The sequence below is a fragment of the Dicentrarchus labrax genome, unplaced genomic scaffold (assembly GCF_905237075.1).
Source record: "Dicentrarchus labrax unplaced genomic scaffold, dlabrax2021, whole genome shotgun sequence".
Classification (NCBI taxonomy): Eukaryota; Metazoa; Chordata; class Actinopteri; family Moronidae; genus Dicentrarchus; species Dicentrarchus labrax.
Genome location: NW_026136719.1, coordinates 32888847 through 32910828, shown reverse-complemented (window position 1 = coordinate 32910828; position 21982 = coordinate 32888847). Strand labels below are relative to the sequence as shown.

Here is a 21982-nt window from a genome sequence, read left to right as displayed (position 1 = left end):
TGCCTTCTGTATTATCACTGTGCCTAAATCTTGGAAACAAATGGAAAACATGTAGATATCCTAATGAGGTCTGAGGTCGCCCTTACACTTGTTAGGTTCATTTGGTCCAGACCAAGTGTGAACCTATTGTGATGCTATGACATTTTTTTGGAGCCAGCGGTAGTGACATACTGCAGGTTGAGCTGTGGTCATCGCAGTTTCAACTCGTCTATAGCAGGAAAAGAAAAGTGCTGCTTTTCAAAATATTTTCAGCACGAAATAGTCAACACAGTAACAGAATCTGGATCCATATTTGATCAGCTCTGCCTAGTTTGACAGTTTGATCTGAGTTTGGTGCACAGGTGATCATAATGTTATGGCTGATGGGTGTATACTGTCAATGGTCCAGACTAAGAAAAAAAATATACATTGTTCCCTTTTAGTTCTGGTCTGGTTCATGTTCACACTGACTTATTACAAACACATGACACATGAGAACTTCTAACAATAAGAAAAATAGAAAATAGTTCCAGTCTTAGTTTAAACATCTGGTTCCATATATGTAACTGCGGTCCATATGCTTTACTGTCCATGTGGCAAACACAGTGTCGCAGGCTCCATGAACTATTGGTCAGTTCAGTGGTTCCCAACATTTCTTTTGATGTACCCCCACATTCTGTTAGATGAACTCAAGTACCCTTCATCAACCACACCAATCATGTTCCAAATGTGTTAATTTTAACTGATTTTAAACTGAATGTTATTGAACAGCATTAATTATATAAAATTGGAAATTATTTTAATATATAGTCATACAGTTGAACCGTCATGTGTTTTGGTTTGTTTAACTTTGCATCTGTACTACTTGTGGCACAAGCTTTATGTTTCAACCATTTATCCATCTTTAGATGATTTATTTTAACATTTATATATATTTTTAGCTAACCTTTTAAAAAGTTTATCTGTTACTTTTATCTGTTTGACTATTTATCTATTACCACTTACTAACTAGTTTTTGCACACTCTGAATTGTAACACCTGGAGCCTCATTTATAAAAATGTTCTTAGATTTATACTTGTACTTAGCCAAAAGATCATTTCTGATCTGATTTATGTGCTTACATTCGATTCCTAAAAGATACTGAGCATAAAGAACCTTGCTTGCGCAGGTTCTAGGAAACCCATTTGTAACTTACACTCCTGTTATATATAAATCTCAAACGAACTTAAAAGTGACGGAACTTGCCTTACTTGCACAAATGGGTTCAGCCATGGATATATCTGATATCTAATCCACCAACATGCATTTATTTTGATGAGAAATCTTTCTTTTTAAAATGGTTTCCCTCTAATTCCCTCAGTTTTGTCCCACTGTAAGGGCACAGGCTGACAGGCTGAGTGAGCTGAGGTCACAAAATGTAAAGCTTAAACAGAAATAGATTATTGAATTGACATATGACACATTTTATCTTATGTTTCTAGAGTTATGTGTTTTTAATGACAAATAAGGAATTGTTAATATGCCATATTTCTTAAAGGAAGCTAATCTTGCCCCGCTTAGCAAGTTGCCAATAATTCCTATTACACTGTTCATAAAGCTAATGGAAGTTCACCACAGGCTGGGACACATATGCATCCCAAACTTGCAACTGCAGAAGTACCCTCTGGGCTACACATAAACTGGTAAAATGACATCAGGTATTTGAACATATAATTCATCAGATAGTACAGTATGTTTTCAGGGTAACACTTTATAATGAGTACACACTATTAAACATTAGTTAAGCATGAATAAATAATGAATTCATCATTTATAACACATGAATACACATTAGTATGTAGTTTATAAACACAGTTAAAAATGTTTTATTCATCATTGATAAGCACATTAGTTATGGATTAGTAAATACTGAATTCATCATTTATAAAGCATGATTCTGCTGTAAATAGTCATTACTATGTGGTTTATAATCACAGGTATAAATGTTTTGCTCTTCATTGTACTGTACATTTCTGCATGCATGACTCACATTTTGTGAGTCTCAAGGCATTGCCAGCCTTTATATCTCATTTGTAAATCCTTAATAAACCATAGATAGTGCTCACTTTAGATAAGCTTGCGTAAAATACTTAATTAACGAGTAGTAAGTGCTTTGTAACTGTGAATTCCTGCATTAATCACTGTTTATAGGCCATCATTAGAAAATGAGTTTGTTGTGAGTTTTATAGAACATCTGCTAACACAGTCACTAATCATTAATACATGTCTGAATAGTGGATGTGCAAGTGCATGCAGAAATGTACAGTACAATGAAGAGTAAAACATTTATACCTGTGATTATAAACCACATAGTAATGACTATTTACAGCAGAATCATGCTTTATAAATGATGAATTCAGTATTTACTAATCCATAACTAATGTGCTTATCAATGATGAATAAAACATTTTTAACTGTGTTTATAAACTACATACTAATGTGTATTCATGTGTTATAAATGATGAATTCAGTATTTATTCATGCTTAACTAATGCTTAATAGTGTGTACTCATTATAAAGTGTTACCATGTTTCTTGTACGAATGCAAGCACTTACAGTTGCCAACATTTGAGGTCAATAGCAACACATCGATTCCACTCACAGAGCATGGAGTTTGATAGCTGCCAGTGACTTGTGCAACAGAAGACATATGGGAAGAAAAAATATCTCCGCTGTTATTCATCACTGCTCTGGCAAAATAGTCCCCTCTCTGGCATACGCCACAGCCAGTGTGTATATGTGTGTAATGCAGCTATAGAAGCATCCTCAGAAGGCTCCCTGTAGTCCTTGACCTACCACATGATTGAGGGCTTCATCTACTGAACATCTGTAATTACATAGGCAGAGTTTTTAAGTAGGCCCTTCAGACAGCTTGGATTGCGCGGTCTCTTTTTGAAGTGTCAACTCTGTATGTGTGTGTTCAGTGCTCGTGTGAGAGCAATTGACAGTCATGCCTAAAAATTGCCTTGTGAAAAAGCATCATAATGATATGACCCAATTACACATTAGTGGAGGGAAATGCAGACCTACAGCAGAGTCGAGCTATGACTGTGTCTAGGATCTGGTAGCTGTCAAGTTCTTGATTATCATCTGTAGGACTAATTTGCTGTGTATTCTGGGGACATTATGACAACAATACATTGCGCTTCAAGCAGCTCAACTCTGGTCATTTCAGAAAAACCTACACACACACACACACACACACACATACACACACATATACACACACACACACACACACACACCATAATCAGCCATAACATTATGACCACCTGGGAACCCTGGTTACACACATAGTATGCAGTTTTGGAGAATGAGTCAAAGCATCTCCAAACCTGCAGCTCTTGTGGGGTGTTCCCGGTCTGCTGTGGTCAGTACCTATCAAAAGTGCTCCAAGGAAGGAAAAGAACCGGAGACAGGGTCATGGGGGGGCCGAAGCTCATTGATGCACATGGGGAGCGAAGGCAGGCCCGTGTGGTCCGATCCAACAGCGAGCTACTGTAGCTCAAACTTCTGAAAGAGTTGATGCTAAAGACAGGAGAAGAGAGCCCAGACAAAAACACCATGGTTGCCACAACTACCACTACCACCACATAGGATAGGACTGTTCAGCCACCAAAGAACTCATTGCTAAAGGAATGGTTTTCATTATCCGATTTCAATGGACAACCAAAGAAGAAGATGTTTATGTGTGATTTGCAGCCTAGAAATACATTATATAAGCATTTAATAAGTTATATACTGCAATTTTGTTCAAATCCCCACTGTTGTTGTCATTATAGTTGTGGTTTGGACCACGCCATCCACTTGAATTAGAGGGATCTTTAAAATTATATATTTATAGTTATCGTCATATGGTTCTTGGTGTGGACGGCCCTTTTCTAAACATAGCTGCCCACATGGTTATACAGCAATTCACTGCCCAGCCAATACAGACTCCAGAGTGTACCAGAAGAGGTCCATGTGTGATCCTACAAACCTACAAACAGCTGTAAACCACAAACAGAACTCCAGTGGGCCTATTAGTGATTCAGCAAAATTTAAATGTTATATTTTTATAGAAATTTCAGTTTGTAAAATATGTAAAATCGTAGAGCAGAGTGAATGATGCAATTTGTAATGTTTATGGACCAATTTAAGTGCTGAAATTTGGAAAAAAGCCAGATTTTCTCCTGTGTGCAGGGAAAGTCTATTTAACCTGTGCAACTATGTTTTCTCATGAAGAAGTGGCTTTGTGGCTTGCTCTTATTTGGCCTGAGATTTGTTTGGGTAGTGTGAAACAGAGGCTGAAAGCAGGTGTCTCACACCACAAGTGTAAGAGCTGGCAACCCTGCTGAAGTTCCATACATACATAGGTCATGTGATGCACTCCAGACCAGAGGAAACTTCTTCTGATTTCCTCAAGTCTAAACCTTCCGGCCAGATCGGTAGGCCTAAACACAACGACTTCAGGACACAAAATATCATAGGCAGCCATCTGAAAAGCTTCTGATGCCCCCAATAATTTAGATATTGCAGGTGAGGACAAGGAGAGGTGGAGTTCAAAAAGACAAAAAATTGCACTTAATATACAGTACATCATTATCCTAAGGGTGGGGGGTCCTGCAGCAGCAGCGGCACCTCTGCTTCCCGCAACTCTGTCTGACGGACCCCCCTCAAGACCAACTTCATTTTAGGAGGCTGAGGGGTGTGTAATAGGGGAATGTCAACCCCACCTTGGCAATAGGCCCAATGATAACAGCTAACCCAGCTCCACTTTGCTTATGGTCTAAAATGCACCACTGGCATTGCCTGATAAATCTGCTGGCTATAGCTTTTAGGTATGAGAAATGGCTGCTTTTCCCTGTTTAAAATGATTAAATATCTTTAGGTTTTAAAGTTAGTCAGACAAAGCGAGGAATCTAAATACATCTTGGGCTCTGAGACAAACTATTCATATTTAGTCACATTGGCAGCAGGGCCTGGAATTTGTTGGCAAATGTTGGATGGATTGCTGTGATTTTTTACATTCATGATCCCCAGACTAATGACCGGAGAAGTGCTAAGGTGTATGTCATGACAGAGCCAATAAAAACAAATATGATGGTTAATGTTGTCATATTGACATTGAAGGTGTACTGATTGATTCACGACATCAACTAATGCATTAAGTCACATGCAAGAAAACATTCCACCTTAAAAGCTGCCGGTAGCTGCCTTCAAGCGACACAGTGAATTAAATGATTTTTTCTTCTGTCTATAGCTAGCTAATGTTAATCACTAAAGATAAAAAGTAAGCAAAACATAATTTCATGTATCATATACTCTTCTGTTAGTTTCTTTATTTGTGATATAAACATTACAAAGTCAGCCTGTTAAACTTGACCAGGTTATGCTACATCCATAGTGCCTGCAGGAAATCTAGCTTAGCTACGTTTTCATAGCCTACACTGTAAAACAAATCTGTAAGTTTGCAGGGTTTTTACAGTTTATTTTACTGATTTTTTCTGGATTTTTTAAATACATAGAAATGTTAATAAATTACAAAAATAGCCTGTGAAATTACATTTCTAATGTAAACTGTAAATAATCATAAAATAACTGCTTCTTTAAAAAACATAAAAAGACAGTTAAAATACATTTGGATATACAAAATACATTTTTGAAGATTTTTTGTGTTTATTTAACAGATTAAACTGTTACATTTAGCTTTAATACTGTTAATATATGTCTAGTAGAGTGTAACATTAGTGACATTTAACAGTTAAAAAAAGTATTCATTCTGTAATTTTTAATTTTAATTAAACATAAAAAGCCAAACTGTATATTCTATTACTGTATTTTTATGAGTCGGTTATTTTTTTGGTGCCCCAACTATCGGAATATTATCTTTTACAATTTTTCTTATCACAGTGTAGACTAGATGAGCTTGGTCTGCAAACTTTTCTCAGAAGTTTTGAAAGATCTTTCAAATGTTTTCAAATAAGAAAATTAAATCATTCAAAACACAAACTAATTGTGTTCATTCACCTATATTGCCTAATGCCCCGCTAATTACAACTTACTACATCCATGTTATTGGCAATACTACTTAGATAGATGTTTGGTGCCATACAACTGCCATACAAAACAAAACAAAAAAATGTCATAAAGTCAACATTTGATCGTGTGACCTGTAAACTTGCCACTGTAGGAACAGTGGTTACATTAGGAAACGGGTCACAATTTAACCATGCTCTCATTCAGATGCAGCCGCCTAAAATTTCCAGCTGGCCCGTGACAGACCCTTTCTTATCTGAATGGAATTAATAGATATCAGTCTGGCAGCTAGCTGGGGTGACAATTCTGAGTGGCTAATATTGTGGTACTGTAAGTGTGCTCAACACTTCAACACACAGATTGTGACCGTACCTGGGGCAGCTGTGGCAGAGCGGGTCGTCCACTAATCGGAAGGTTGTTGGTTCGATCCTCGGCTCCTCTCGCCACATGTCAAAGTATCCTTGAGCAAGATTGCTCCCAATGCACAGCATCGCTGTGTGAATGTGTATGAATGAGTTAGTTTCTGTTTGATGGGCTTTACCATCACTGAGTGAATGTGTGTGAAAGGGTGAATGTGGCACGTAGTGTAAAAGCGCTTTGAGTGGTTGGAAGACTAGAAAGGTACTATACAAGTACAGGTCCATTTACCATTTACCGTAACCTTGCTGAACGTCAGCATGTTAGCATTGTAATCATGGATGTAATAAAAGAGAACTGGATACAGAATTGGAGGCAGTGGAGCATCAATAAAAAACAAAAATTACCTAGGAGAATGCATACATGCTCTGTGGGCTGAGTGACTCATCGTGGGGGCTATGACCCTAAAAAAATGTATTCATAGGTTTACAGCCACTGCTTCAAAGCCCGGTGCACTTTCTGGGGACTTGATTGTAACTGTGAACATGTCAGCATGCTAATGTTAGCATTTAGCTCAAAGCACATTGTAGTACAAGCCTAGAGCCTCAAAGAGCTGCTAGTAGACTCTTACCTTTTTTTTTTTACAGCCTACAAGATTAATCATGAAGGAGATTAGCATTGTCAATTGTTGTTGTTTCTGTAGCTGTCTACTCCTATTAGACCAGCCTAAAAGGAAAGGAAACTACTGGTCAACTGGTTAAATCACAAGCGGTCTGCCACAGAACAAATTAAGGATTTAACACATTAGGGTGGCGCTTATATAGCTTGACCAGTGTTTAAGGTCCTTCGAATGTGACAGTAAATCAAGAGATGAGAGATTTAGCACAAGCACAACAAAAAGACTCTCCTTTATGCTAATAAATGCCTGCCCTCCCACTGGCAACACAATACGGAGAATTAGCATCAACAGCAGGGCCTTGGTCTTTTCTACAGCAGAGAAGCATACAGGGTTGATATCTGAAGTTGTAAATAACAAATTATTTCCATTAGAGACAGATTTGGAACTCTCATCTGGCCCATTGAGCTCCCATGCATAATTGATCCGGTGGTGTGTTTGGAGAGCTTGTAAGTGATGGTGATTGGTTCAGAGGATTCAAATTAAGATGCTTTCAGTGAGAATGATTCTCAGATGCAACCAGAGAGGCCCACAGCAGGGCTTCACACACATCTGAATGATCACAGACAAACTGAGTATTTCCCTGAACTCAGTCCCCTTCAAATGTTTGTGGCAACAAAGGGCTATATATATAACTACATTTCCTAATGGGTAGTGTGACAAATAAATTTTTCAATTTTAAGAAACAATCTCCACTACCAAAAAATACAACTTTAGTTTGGTTCAAAATGGAGTAATGTCACTGATAGCAGCTCCCTCAACTTTGATTTTCTAATTTTAATGGTGTAATGGAGAAATACCTAATCACTGCAGCAATACAGAAAAGAGCCAAGTGATCATATTACTTTTGGCAGTGATGTTAGCCAAACACAGCGACTCAGTGTTGACTCAGTAGATGTTGCCGATAACCTATGCAAATCTGGGCCAATTTATTATTATCCTCCTCATCAGCATCATCATGTCCTCTAAGGTATGAATCAGGAAGCATAAGGATCAGACAAAGCAGTGTCATTACTGGCAGAGTAACCAGTAGAGGTATTCTGTCTAGTGTTGTGTGAAGATCACCTTGCCTCCAGCCAAAGGCAATCCGTGTGTCCCAGACAGACAGGAGAAGATCAGTGAACAACACTGCCTGATATAAGACAGAACTGTCAACTCGTTACACTCCATTTCCATCTTCAGTCAGACATTGCCTCCCCCTTAACGGTTTAGATTTTCCCTAACCGATTACTTAAAATATCTTCCTGAATGCCAATTTAGTCCCCCTCCAATCAAAAATCATTATTTCTTCTTGTCCCTACAGTGTGCTGTTTGAATGATGTACGTGCAGAGTTTGACACTAGAAGGATGTTTTCACATTCATCTGCTGAAAATGGAAAGTTTCTTTGTGCTCACTGAAAATCAGCTTTTAAGGGGCGGGGCCTACCAGCAGGATTTATGACATCACAGTAGTTAGTAAGTCAGTCCTGGTCCAGTATCAACTTGTACAGTGTGATGTAGAAACTTGAAGCCACCAGTGCACATCCACTGAGAATGGACTTTACAGTGAAGTAGGAGACATCTTGTGTCCAGCAGGAAACTTTAGAAATGAACAACATTTGCATATTCAGAGATTCTGGAAGTTTTAATGAGGTAGAAGGAAATAAGTCTTAATACATGTCTGGAGGGGATCTTTAAGTCGACACTGATGTGTGTTGTGTAGCCATGCCAACATGCTGGTTTTGCTGGGTTTTAAGACATTCATTTAAAATTTTCCTATCCTCCAAGTAAGGACAGTCTTAAATTCACTGCCAGTTACTTAAAGCTGCAACCCTATGATTATTAACACCTATACTTACGAACAGAAATCTCTTGTTCATGCTAAATACAGTGAAATACTGTAGATGCTTTTTAGAGTGAAAAACATAAACGAACATTAACAGTAGACAACTATACTTGCACTTCATGTTATCTTAAGCACACAACAATGGAAATTAATGCTGATAACCAAGATAACGGATGTTTTGGCTACTGAGCCCCAAAATACCCATTGGTTACCCTGCCACTACCCTTAGAGCTCTGACTGTACTACTGACTCCTCTCCTAATTCAAGATAGATGAAACTTTGCAAAAGGAGGTTATGATTCCATAACATTAATACTTCAAAGTAAACCGTATACACTTTAAAGAGCTCCTTCATAGTTCAGGATGTGTCAATCAAGGGAATAGCTCTGTCTTATGCATCACAATCAAGACATTCAATTGATAATCATGCTGCACAGGAGGGATCTGATTTGCATGATGAATAGAAATCCCATAGTTTAATGAAGCTTTATTATTTAGCAGGTAACCTATGTGGGCACACTTTGACAGAGTCTAAAGGACATCCTGTAAAATTATTTTTAAAGTAATATCCTAAGAAACACTCATCAGCCAACTAACCAGGACCCTGCCCGGGCCAGTCACCACATTAATTTTCAAGTAGAATGAAAAACGATTATGAATCGTGCATCCACTGCAATGTTTGCAAATGCATTGAGTATTAAGAAAAGTTTCTACTGACCACAGCTGATTGATGCACCATGCACGTAATCCTGCAGCAATCCCCAGACCCCAGTATTATGTGTATTGTGTTTTTTCTTATCATATTACACCCAATGCAGTGGTGCCAGAATGAGTTTCAAAGTGGTTTTGGGGGGGTTTGTATCATCCAACAGTCAACTTCCTTACTTTTTTAAAAAAACCCCAATTTATGCAATTGCAAAATTCACCCATAATATGTTTTGTTTTAATTATTGCAAATACAGATGGCTTCCTATAATATGTTGCATAATAAAATATGTAATTTGTCTGTAGGCCTATTGATCTGTTGCGGCAGGAAGGTTTGTACCAGATTCAGACAGCGTCTCTAGCATGACCAAACTATCCGTAGCATTTAAAAAATTTGGTTTTGTCATGAGTCACACCGCTGACTAATAGCCTACATTTCTTTCTTGTTTCTCATTTTCATACTTTCATATTGTTTAAAAAAAACTTCATAAGATGTTGTCAAAATGTGGTTTACAGTGTTGCAAGGGCATTGTGAAAGTATTTTGTACAGTGTGTAACTGACTGTAACGACTTGGTTTTATTGGCTAAACTACAAAAGCATTTCATGTACAAATTAAGAAAATCCCATTGTATCATCTTGCATAATGATAATGATGCAACAGCCTCTTACAAAATCAAATTAACTTCATCTATCTCTCCAAGTTTGGTCCAACAAAATCTAAAAATAAATAAATAGTCAATATTGACAATATTTCCATGATTTTGCCATTATTGTTTTTCATGATAAATGAAGGTTCAGGGGAAGGGGGTAGTTTTCTTTGGCTACAAGACTGCTCTTTCAAAATGCACGGTGGGATACCTGTCAGCCCTCTTGATGTTGAGAATAGATGGAAGCTGTGCATCCCTCAGTAACCTAATATTTCATGCATAATTTCCAAACAAACCCACAGTTTTCAACTGTCAATCACACGCTGGCTGTACTGGCTGTGGCTCAGAGGCAGAGCGGGTCGTTCCTTAATCAGATGGTTGGGTTCGATCCCTGGCTCCTGGTGCCACATGTCGAAGTATCCTTGAGCAAGATACTAAACCCCAAATTGCTCCCGATGCCATGCATCGGTGTATGAATGTTAGTTTCTGTTTGATGGACATGGCCACCACTGTGTGAATGTGTGTGAAAAGATGAATGTGGCATGTAGTGTAAAAGCGCTTTGAGTGGTTGGAAGACTAAAAAGGCGCTATACAAGTACAGGTCCATTTACTTTAAAAGTTTCCTGAATTTAAAGCTGCCAATGATTTTGATTTTGGAAAACAAAAAAGTTGTCAAATAATGACCATTACTATAAAAAGTAACAATGTTGTTTTACTGCCGTCTCTGGTTGAAAGTCTGTCATCTCTGAGCCCACCCAGCATCACGAATGGCTGTGGTCAGAACTGAATTCTGTTGCACCTGTAACCACACTACAGTGATACGCCCTGGAGTACACTTCAACATCACTGTAGCAAGCAAGAAGTTAAACTGCAGGAAGTCAGCATAAACAAGATTTTCAGCTGCTGTTGAGTCACTCATGAAACAATTGACCGTATCTGGTATCACTATGAGACTGAATTTTTTAACACTTCAACTCTGCAGTCTGCTGGGCACTCATGGACGTGAATTTGACTTGCTTCCGTAGGACAAGCAACTATATATCAGTGTTTATAAGAAATACATTACAGTACACATCAATTCAATTTCAATTACATTTTATTTGTATAGCACCAATTCATAACAGAAGTTATCTCAGGACACTTTTCAAATAGAGCAGGTCTAGACTGAACTCCTTATAGCATTATTTACAGAGACCCAACAGTTCCCACCATGAGCAAGCACTTGGCAGCATCACACACTAACCTGTTGTGTTTACCACTGGCATAGCATTGTGCCAGGGTTTGTGTGGCACTGATATAGGCCATGGGGGTAAATGGCCCATGGGACATGGGGGCATACAAAGCGCACACCAAGGTGGGAAAAAAAAGGATTTTATTTTATCATTGGTAATTTCCTGAGTAAGTGACTATCTCACAGAGGAAAAGTTCAATCATAGCCAGCAGCCGCAGCTTGAGCAAGATGGGAAACCATTCTTAAATGGCTTCAGTCTCAAATAATAGCAAACACAGTAGTGGCTTTCACTTAATTAAATTACAATTCAATACTTAATTCCTACTGCATTACTTTACTGTTCTTTTTAATCGACAGATTAAACCTTTTGAACCACTGGAAGACTTTCAACGTGAAACATCTGTGCAGCAAGTGTTGAACTAGAAGTAATTATTGAATGAAAACACAACTGGTGTTAAAGAGCGAAAAGAGAGAGCAGCAGAGCGGTTAGTATGACATGACTGTTGTACTGATGGAATTAGTGCAGTAGAAATGCCCATTATACTGAATAAATCAAGATTGGACATGGAGGAAGTGTTGAGTTTACATTAACAGCAAATTAAAATGGGTGCAGGGAGATGCCTAAAGTATGTTTAGTATTTAGGAATTATGGATAAAGCCATGCATTTAATGTTTCAAGAAGAGTCTTGTTTGTTTTGCGTTGTAGATAAGACAGCATTTGATAATTTAATACCTCAAGATAATTTAAAGGCCTTCACAAAATGCAATTTAAAATCAAAGCTGCAAGCAGCAGTGGGTGGGACCTCGCACTCCACGCAACTCAGGGTGTGCTGCGACCGCGTCACGTGCCCTTTAATGTACATGCACAAATAGCACAACTTTTAATCAGCAATGTTTTTTGACTGCACTGACTAATTTTGAAGTAGATCCGATAAATTCCCTAGGAGGAGTTCGTCCAAATACGAGGCGAAAATTCACCAAAAATGAGCACGGAATTCAAAATGGCCAACTTTGACGGCACGCCACAGAAACACCCTTCAACGTACATGCACAAATAGCAGAACTTTCAATCAGCACCATTTTTTGACTGTACTGACCAATTTTGAAGTAGATCCGATAAATTCTCTAGGAGGAGTTCATTCAAATACAAGGCGAAAAATTCACTGAAAATGAGCACGGAATTCAAAATGGCCAACTTTGACGGCACGCCCCGGACACGCCCTTCAACGTACATGCACAAATAGCACAAATTTTAATCAGCACCATTTTTTGACCGCACTGACAAATTTTGAAGCAGATGCGATGAAGTCCCTAGGAGGAGGAGTTCAAATACAACGCGAAAAGTCAGCCGAAACTGAAAATCAAAATCAAAATGGCTGACTTCCCGTGGGGTTTTTTGTACGTCTCGGCATGTTAAGGCCCGGACACACCAACCCGATTATCGGCCGTCGGACGTCGTCGAACAGTCGGGTGAGGTCGATGACTTGAGTTGGTTCGGTGTGTCCCGTGCCGCTGTCAGTCGGAGTCGGCGTCGGCATTCATTTTTCAGTGGCCGTCGGCATCAATGACCAATCTGATTGCCGGAGTGCTAGCCCTTGACTAGTGAATCAGTGAGTGCACGAGAAAACCGGAAGTGACGATGGTAAACATACTACACCAACGCCAGTATCTTGTTATTATTAGCCATCGTATTTTCCGTTCAGTGAGTAATGACAATAACGATCCTTCTTGACTACTATCAACACTCTCTGATGAAAACAATGACTGATAACAGCGTGCTCTGTGTTTACTAGGTCTAGAGTGATCCGTCATTTCCGGTTTTCATTTTTTTGGGGCGACAACACAGATTAGTGCCGCCTGCTGTTATGGGGATGTATTACGCCTTGCGCACGCGTAGAACGTACACTCCAGTCGGCGTTCGTTTGGTGTGTTCGGAGGCACTTTTTGACCGCCTTTACACGTGTCTACCGTGTTGCATACATATCGGTCAAACGTGGCGCCGGGGCCGATTTCTTAAAATCCTGTAGGGGGCACTACAAACACCACAAACACGATTTTTGGTATGTGAGTTACAGGCACCACTCTACACTAGCCCTGTGAATTTCATATTCATAACTATTACGGTTTTCGTACAGTGATGTACCCTGCCACCAGAGCACCACCTAGTGGCGGATTGTTGACACATTTTTTAGGGAGCCTCAGGGAGCCATGGGCAAGCATCGTACCAAGTTTCATTTTAATCACACGTGCCATTGCAGAGATATAAACTTCTTCATTTTAAAGAGCGCCATCTTGTGGCGATGGCCTGAAATTGTGCACGATGCCTAAGGAAGACATGGGAAACTATGGACCCAAGCTTGGTGTCAATCGGACATACCAATGTGGAGAAATGGTCCACTTCCTTTTTTGACGAAACATCCACAGGAAGTGCTAATTTTATACCGTGCTTATTTTTTAAAATATCAAAATTCTTTGAATTTGTTTTTTATTACGACGGTTCCCAGATACTACGTGAAAATTTTTGTACGAATCGGACAAAGCGCAAAGGAGGTACACGAAAAAGTAGTTTATGGACATTTCGCGCTCTAGCGAAGAAAAATTATAGGCGAAAGTGGGCGTGGCCTATATGGGGAGATGTGCGACAAACTATGCAGAAGTTATTAGCCTAAACACACCTTTTATGATAGTAGCGCCACCTAGTGGCCAACACGAAAGCGTCGCATAGAATATAACATATATAAATATATAACAGTAGCTCAAAACGGACAAACCAAACACTGGCTCTAGATAGGGCTAGTCGCATTTTTTTGCAGTCACCATAGTTCCTCCTGCACAGCCCGTTCTCATTCACAGGTAATCAAATACAGATGCAAGCGGTGCTCAGTTAGTTCCAATTTGCAACTTTACTGCAAGAGCGTGAGCCCCATGTACTCCTTACTACTGTGGCCCGGGTTTGGTTCCAACCTGTGGCCCTTTACTGCGTGTCGTACTCCGACCCTGACCTCCCCCCTTTCCAGTCTATCTTCAGAGCCCTAGAAGCCTCCACTCTGCTCCTGCTGCAATGTATTTCTACCTTATTATTGAGGTTACGACTGGAAGTTATTGACATCAACAATTTGTCTGTGTGTCTCATCCTTTATGAGCCATGGGCTACCAGGACCTGGAGTTGGAGCAGTTCCATCATCTTAGTAGCTGACTAATTTGCTAATACACACCTACTCTGTTCTCACATACAACAGGATTACAGCCAGCTTCTATAATACCATCAACACACACACACACACACACACACACACACACACAGCACACACATTAACGCCTGCCATCATACACAAGCCATTGATTTGACATCAGAATGAATTATGAGCTGGAGGAGTAGAGGCCTCCATTTGACTCAGTCAGTTTATTGACAAAAACCTTTTATAGAGAGGAGAGGTGGCAGCAGCTCAACAATGAGCTGGCTATTATCCTATGGCTGTGTATTGAGTTTTGAATGAGGAAATATCTGCATCAGACAAATAGAAGGTAATTGGAATCTACCACAGGGAGAAAATTGTATGGTCCTCTCCCTCAATGGATTATTGTCAAATGTCTGAGCCATCATCCTCTGTATCGACAAATGCTAATGCCCTCACCAAAAGTCTGCCGCCTTTAGCTGCACAACCATTCCAGCAATAAACGCTTAGGAAAACGTTTGTATCAGACATGTGTTTCAAGGCGACACTTCAAAGAGATGCCTCGACAATAATCCTATTTTGATTGAAGCCTTGCCTGCCCGAAGCAAAACACAATTCCCGACTAAAAGAGAAACTAACTTTACAGCAAACTGCGTGCTCTTCACACGGCCTGTCTATATTCATACGCACACACTGCTGTACTTTTTGTACTGCAATCTGTGGAGATTTCTCCCTGTCATCTCCTTCACCATAGGTGGGCAATCACATTCGCAAAAAGACAGACTCTGTGTTTAAGGCCTGTGTTAGAGGTAGCAGAGAGGAACATGGAACATTTTCAGTCAGCTGTAGAAAACCAACTCCCTACAGCATCCTATGGGTCCCAAACAAGTATGAATACAAAATACTAAAGGTTTGACTCAGAGTGCGCTGCTGAATTTTAAAGGGTTAGTGTACCAAAATTCTAATAATACTAATAAATAATCTAATATGAAGACAGCATTTTGGAATTTTGACCAACATCATGGTATAGCCCAGTCTCACACCAAAGCTCAGAAAACACATTTTAATTTAACTATTTTCAATTACATTGACTAAATGTTAGCCCAATGAAAGAATTTATAAGAATGACTATTCAGTTATGTTCATAGGTTTCACACTCTTCACTGTTAAACTGCTAATCTACAGTATAGACAGTTATGGAATAACTTAATCTTATCAGACGGGGATCCCTGAGACTACATCTTATCAAATTTGGATCCACAGCCTAATGTGTATCAATTTGGGGGTCCTTGACACCAAAAAGGTTGAGAATCACTGCCTTAGAGGATACCGCATCAGCGTCACATTTTGCCTTGCCTACAGATGAAAAGTACACATATGTATGAAGATGCAATTTAAAAAAGTCTGCGTAGGGAGGAGGGCAGGATAACAAGTGGATCAAACAAACACGGGACTTAGACCCAGGGGATTTCTGTTGGTGTCCTGTGCGAAGCGAAAAGTTAATGTTGACCTTACAAGTATGTAATGTAGTTACTTTTGTGCCTAAACCTAACCAAACTGTGAAATCAGCAAACTTTTTTTTAAACTGTAACGTTGAATATTTACCGTAAAACTTCCAATAAAAGAAATTCAATTCAATTCAATTTAATTTGTATAGCGCCAATTCATAACAGAAGTTATCTCAGGACACTTTTCAAATAGAGTAGGTCTAGACCGAACTCTTTAAAACATTAAGCAGGGTCCCTAATAGACGCATGTCTCATTTAAAAGCCTGGTGTGGCTACACCTTTTGACAAATAAACGCAGGTCTCCAATAGAGGCCTGGTCTGGATTTTATAGAAATTATCTTGTCTTAAAACCCACCAGGTCGCGCGCTTGAGCGAGTTTTAAGTCGTTTCAATCTCCTACACAAATGTAAATGTTTCAACTTCTGTCAATATGTACATGCTGCACATCATTAGATCAGTTATAGATTCTCCACAATTCAATCGTTCACTATATTTTACGAAAACAATCAACAACAAAGTATAATGTTAATTAATTCTGACTTGTAAACAAGAGATAAGGAAAAAAACCTCTGAAGCGATCATAATCATCATGTTAGTTGTCAGAATTGCTGAACAAATCTCACACCCGGGCTATTATTAGTTTTACGGTATTGACCACAGAATGCAAACGAGACACTGCAACAGTGGACAAGCGTGTGTAACACACACCTTGGTGTGATACTGAGTTGGGTACATAAGTACTGTCCAGTTAAACTCTTTGGTGGGTTGGTGTCTCTTCAAGGCAGGTTAAGGCTGGTTTACTGCAGCTTATACAGATAAGTTGTTAAGTAAAATTCCAGCCTCGACTTCCACTAGTGCGCACACACACACACACACACACACACACACACACACACACACACACACACACACATATATACTGATCAGCCAGTGCCCAGCGATGTGGGGAACATGAGGTCATAGCACAGCTGGCGAGCTGAATATTCTTGCTATCTTTTACTTAAGTTTTAAATAATGGATAGGGGTTGTATTGAAAATCATGTTGCACTGCAAGCATCCACACAATTACCTTGATGTGACTATGCACCTCTGGCTGAGAACATATGAAGAGATTTAATCAATTCCTTTATCTTTTTTCCACCAACAACATTAATTCAAAACACGGGAGGTTAAATCTGTGGCTGCTGCTGGTGAATATATGAGGAGCAAGGCAGTCAAAGCCTGGACCAGCTGGAGAAGGCAAACAGGGCCTGGTGTTAACGTGATGTGTGGAGGTGATATTCTCTGAAATAATCAGATCAGCCAGACCAGGCAGTCCTCTGATATAATGATATGGAGTTTCTCAGGTCTGTGTGAAAGCTGTTTCAGATAGGATCAGTCTGCAATGTCACTCATAACACACATGTAAGAGATCATAATGCAATACAGTGAACACTTGTATTGTGAGAGGAGGGATGACTCACCTTCTTGGAAAAGTAGAAAAACCCTTATTATTACAGCAATTTCCCTCTGTTACTATATACCCACAGAACAAAGACGGTGGTTCCCTGAGAATGACCTTCCTAGAAGTGTAGCCAGTTTGATGGGGGCTGTGAGGGGTATAGCCCGAAAATTTTACAATTTCCGGCAGTCCAAAGCTGTAGCCACCTATACTTAAATGCAAATTTGTGATTTGACTGCCTTAGTTGTTTTAATAAGACAAATAGTAAAGTCAAATTAGATATGGTAAGTTGTTATCAATTCAACTAATATAAGCAAGGTAGCTGTATTATTAGATTATTATTATAGAATGCAACCATCCCAACAAACAAACAACACAATCTTATATGTGGAAAAGTAGTCGTTAACCGTGATACCATGAAAGATCACTTTACTGGGGCAACCAAGTGACTGTTGGTTGCCACAGAAACCAAACACTCAGTTGTCTTTCCACCCAAATATAATGCAAATTTCAACCGAATTTCAAGTAATTCAGTTAAGTAAAGACAATGCAAATTAATGCTTGGTTCCATGCAGATATTGGTTTATTGAGATAAGCAGTCAGAGGTATCACTCCTCCAGTCAGATTACGTGATTAAGAGAGCCCCAGTCAAACCTCAAACAGTGAAAAACGATGCAGAAAACAGGATAGAAATATGACCTTTTTGTTTTCTTCATGTATCAATGTGAGTAAGGTTTTATCAGATCTGTGTGCAGCGATCATGGATGTATTATAGAGCCATGGCAGTGATGAGGAGACTGTCGGAGCGCAAACAGCCCATTAGTCATGAGATTTAAATGTTTACTATGTCAGAATTTAGTCTGAAAAATGTTTTCCCTTGCCCATTAAGACCATTAAATGTTTTTCAAAAAAGCCACCTCACGACAAGCGTCAAGACCTTTTTGTGAATTGAGGAAATTTTTTAATGTGATACTTCCAAATGTGCAATACATTGATGGAAATACAGCTAATGACTCCCTGCATATCTTCCCCTCAGTGAAAGATTTTCAGGTTGACTCTAAATAACTATAAATTGTACTCTCTATAGTGGTTACTGTACAAAAGGCATGAATAATCTTTCTACAAAGTGTTTTCTCAAACTGAGTAGTACTGCCAACATTTATAATTGAGCCTGCTAAAATTAGTGCTGTTCTTCTTTAGAATGATGCCAGTTACAAAAACTGCTTTGATTCACAAAAACAGAACAAGAGAAAATTAGTGGCCTGTGGTAAAAATTCCCAAGGTCCAGACGCCTGGGACCTCAGCAGTAGCTGCTGTAGTGGGTGTAAAAAATATAAATGGAATGGGCTTACTAACATAATAATGCCTAAAAAAGCCTTTATATACGTAATGCCTATTTTTAGCTTCAATAGGAAAATCGACATCCAAATACACATCAGTGGAAGGCAGAAAGGACAGGGCTTGATGCTGTGACAGCAGCCAGGAGAAATGATTGACCACTGACAGATGAGAGATGAAACCCATCGACAGCAGAGTCACATGTTTTATTCAACACACACCACAAAGGACACACTATGGTAACACAGGGTGAAACCTTTGTCTTAATGGTTGAATATTAAGAAGCATAGTCTCCTGGGAGTAGATGATAGGACATATACTATGCTGTATCCTGATATGAAAGTGTGTGTGTGTGTGTGTTTGTGTGTATGAGTAAGTAAGAAACTGACTAAATACTTTGTTTGCATCCTGAAAATAATCCCTGTGAAAGATCTACAGGTCTGACAGCTACTCTAGACCAAGAGAGAGAAAAGGAGTGCAAGAGAGAGAGATGAATAAGAATTAAAGGGAAAATGTCAGCTGGAATTATAATTTTTCCGTTTTGTCCACTCCACACTGCCATGTGAACTAAATGTTAAAGGTCTAGTGAAAAGTCTGAGAGATCTGTTTTGATTAATTTAAATTAAATGATCTCACTGCTGACCCTTTTATTTCTAACTTTAACATGACTTTTTCATTTTTTTGTTTTAAAATACTTTTTATTCCCCACTCTGCCTTTTTGGTAGCCCTTCATTTTAATATAGTGTGAAGCATGGTTAGGACATCAACTTAAGTTTGTTATTTATGTATTTATCTAACAAAAGACAATAAAAATATATGTTATAGGGACACCGGTTACTTCAGCATGCAGCCTGTTAAATAGCACCCTGTCTCCTGAAAGTCTGCCTGGACAGCACTTCACACTATTGAGGAGTGTGAAAAAAGCTTTTTAGTGTCTCGTTAAAATCCCTGATCCAGCCTGCAGGGGCAGTGCTGAGTATGAGCGTTAACAGTCACACACGTGCAGGGCCCCCTATGGCTACAGTTAAAATAAATTATTTTTCTTTTAGACATGATTTTACGCATGACCAACTGTAGACCTCCAAATGTCCTGCTGGCTTACGGACCACTGTTGGCGAATGTGTAATTAGGTCCACTGTTGGATTTAAAAATGCGCAGACACAAAGGCATTCTTTTTGTGAACCTGAGTGGTGTGGTCTAATTTATGTACCACCAATGGTCCACATCAATGGTAATCCAACTGTAGTTGCAGGTAAAACCACTGCTCTCACTTTCACCTTTATTATTCATTATGTACATAACCAAAAGCTCACACATACACTTTAGACTCCTTCCATATGTGGATAACAAGACTTGCCGGTCCAAACACATATCCTGGCACATTATAGGCAAGAGGCAAGGCTTAATAAATAAGCAGGACTTCCAAGAACCTTGTGTGTTCGAGTGCATGTCAGAATTTAGTCTGAAAAATGTTTTCCCTTGCCCATTAAGACCATTAAATGTTTTTCAAAAAAGCCACCTCACGACAAGCGTCAAGACCTTTTTGTGAATTGAGGACATTTTTTAATGTGATACTTCCAAATGTGCAATACATTGATGGAAATACAGCTATTGACTCCCTGCATATCTTCCCCTCAGTGTGTATGTGTGTGTATGTGTGCGTGTACTCCACCACCATTAATAAGGGGTCAGTGCAGTGCTATCATGTTGAGATCTGCTGTTTCCACAGCACAGACATGCTCCTTTATCTCTGTCGACAGCTCCATGCCTGCTCTGATTCTCCTTTAAAACTACTAATCACTGCTGAGGCATTCTTGGCCTGTTGAATAAAGGCCTTGCAGCAGCTTCACACACACTTGAAGCTACAAAACACCTCCAGTAGTATTCTGTGTTGGAGTCTGCTTCATGTTAACGAGGAGATTTCTCAAAGAAGATATCCAGCTGTAAACAGGCTCCATGTAGATCAGGATTTCTCAGACTAGAAACTGAAGTCAGAGCAGTTTATGGTGCTCAATAACTGGCAGCCAGTGCCCCTGTAGAAAAGGAGGGGATGCCAGTTTGGGCCATCCACAGAAGATGCCATCTCCACTGCCCTCCACTCAGTCTTCACACACCTTGAGAAAAACAGCACCTACATAAAGAATGCTACTAGTTGATTTCAGCACAGCACTCAACACAACCTCCGCGTGAAACTGATGATCAGACAGTTCAGATTGTCACAACTCCTCCACTCTAGTGGTGAACAGTGGAGCCCCTCAAGGCTGTGTGTTCAGCCCTATCTTGTTCAACTATGAATGCAAGGTGGACAAAAACCAGATGTGCTGGTACTCAGCACCTGTGAGTCCTGATCCATTTCAGGCACTAGTTATGACAAAAACGGTAACCAGAGTTGTTTGCTTGCTTGAAAATAGAATTACATGAGGTTAACAGATGCCAGTTTGTGGCAAGGACATATTTTTCTTTCTTGTTTTACAACATAATCTGCATTCAGCTTTTGCCCATTTAGCAATGTGCTGATGATATGTATGTATATTTATCTGTCAGGAGGTCTTTTCTTAGCCTGCAAAGGTGGTAAACTCAATTTCTGCAGATCAAAAAGTGGGTAAACAGGAGCTCCATTGGGTGTGTGCTACACTACACCCCTCTTCCCAGTGCTTTGATCTAAATTGTACTCTTGGGATCCAAAGAAAACATAGTCTGGAGGACGTGGCTGCGTTGTGTGATTTTAATGTCAGCTTTTAAGCGGCTGCAGTGGCACGTGGACATGCCGATAGAATACAGACAGATATCCACCTCTGTCTGTCTGGATCACATCAGTCCACAAAAAGAACAGACTCGCACACAGAGCACAAGCAGCTGTGTGTTGTAGTGCCAGGGCAGTGCCTGGAATGAATTTGGGCTGCAGTCAGGTTGACCCAACTTCTGTTGCAGGGTAGCAAGTACAGGCAGGAAAACAACTGTTCTAAACAATTTCACAGCCCATTAAAGAGTTGATGGATTGGTAAAAAAAAAAAAAAAATCACTAGATTTCATCTGGGAAA

At 39.5% G+C, this 21982-nt stretch overlaps 1 protein-coding gene and 1 long non-coding RNA gene across 4 annotated transcripts in view; one reads left to right on the top strand and one right to left on the bottom strand.

The window, feature by feature from the left end:
- The window catches only part of LOC127351949 (cell migration-inducing and hyaluronan-binding protein), a 190723-nt gene that overhangs the window by 163550 nt on the left and 5191 nt on the right, over positions 1 to 21982 (bottom strand). The window lies entirely within an intron of this gene.
- Positions 16307 to 21982, top strand: part of LOC127352033 (uncharacterized) — a 48362-nt gene continuing 42686 nt past the window's right edge. The window contains exon 1 of the long non-coding RNA XR_007881026.1: positions 16307 to 16360. This is a non-coding gene — a long non-coding RNA (uncharacterized LOC127352033). The remainder of the gene's footprint in view (positions 16361 to 21982) is intronic.